The 1,542-nt window shown below is 26.3% G+C and overlaps 1 protein-coding gene across 1 annotated transcript in view; it reads left to right on the plus strand.

Moving 5' to 3' along the window:
* Positions 1 to 1,542, plus strand: part of LOC111684745 — a 42,617-nt gene that overhangs the window by 3,456 nt on the left and 37,619 nt on the right. The window lies entirely within an intron of this gene.

Here is a 1,542-nt window from a genome sequence, read left to right on the forward strand (position 1 = left end):
TAGTCTACCCTATAATCTAATATATAGTTACAACTATAGTAAGTAGTGTAGTTTATATAATTGTCTATAGTTCAGTTTATAGTCAGGACTTATAGGGTGAGCTATAGATTTTCTTTACTTTGTATTATTGGTTATTTATAGTCTGGACTAAAGGCTGTCTATAGTCTGGACTATATAAAGTCCAAGACTATAGGCTGCCTATAATTTTGGAATATTCGACTTGTATAGTCTGTCCTATAAACTATCTTTATTATATTATAAAGGCTTTAGTACAAACTTATGTATAACTTGTACCCAGATTTTCCTCTATCTTGTGCAAGATCTCATTTACTTTGCTACTTAAAAATCTCCTGACTTAGATGCTCTTCCTCAATTAGTAATATAACTCGTGATTTGTTTTAGCTATTAATTTAGCTGATTTTTGTTTTATTTATATATAATATATAATTTTTATTGCTTACATTGATAAGCCTCTTGTAAGATTGTCTAGGGGTATAGGGGTTTAAATATACAAAAGATTAATTTGATGATAATTTTATTTTAATGAGAATTTCCAGCTGCTAGAATGCTATAGCAATGAGATGTACGCAAACTATAACAAATAATGAATGAATTTACTTAAGAGCTGCCAGAACAAATTGGATGAAAGAGTAAGTTTTTTTTTTGAAAATCACAAGATCTTTTTTTGTAAAGTATTGACGTCATGTTTTTTAAAAAGTATAATTAACTGAGAAAAGATAACTATTTACGGAATTCAGGGAAAATACCAGTAGTGCGTACGTGTTTTAGGGCAAGTGTTTTTAGTTAAATGAGTTTTGTTTTTGTTTAACAAAGAATTTTACTTAAATCATATGATTATATTTATAAATTACTTAAAACTTGTGCACATTTTATAATTAATATTTATATTAAAATATTTCAAATATTAGTCATTCAAGAACATAAGATATTTATGTACTGAGTTGTGAGTTTATGGTCTACACGTGTTTTAAAATTTATCAATTAATTGTTGTTAATTGCCGAGTTTTTATCGATATATTGAGACTGTTAAGATGACACACCCCCTTAATAGCAAAAAATAACAGATCTATTGTGAATTCTGTCAAATTCAATTCAACATTTTTTTATTTCTATTTAAAGACAATCCAATAATTATTCTATAATTATCATCATCATCGTCATTATCATTAGTATTATTGTTTTACAATTTAAAACTCATAAAAATGACAAAAATATATTTCATAAACATTAAACACACGTAATACATCGAGAAATTATAACTGACGTCAATAATGTCATAAAACAATAAACAAGAAAACAAATTATTGGCAACGATATTCTAGTGTGTTACCAACCTCCAGCAAATATTGCTTAATCTAATCATAATCTGTGAAAGAACAAGCAAATGATGAGGGTTATTAGATTTAATTTAAATTTCCCAACAAAAAGTACTTGTCTTTTACACTTTATACGAGGGGCCTCTAGAAAAGATAACATTTGTTGTTTTTTTTTTTTTTTTTCTTCTTAATTTATAAGTGTTTT

Source organism: Lucilia cuprina, chromosome 3 (assembly GCF_022045245.1).
Source record: "Lucilia cuprina isolate Lc7/37 chromosome 3, ASM2204524v1, whole genome shotgun sequence".
Taxonomy (NCBI): Eukaryota; Metazoa; Arthropoda; class Insecta; order Diptera; family Calliphoridae; genus Lucilia; species Lucilia cuprina.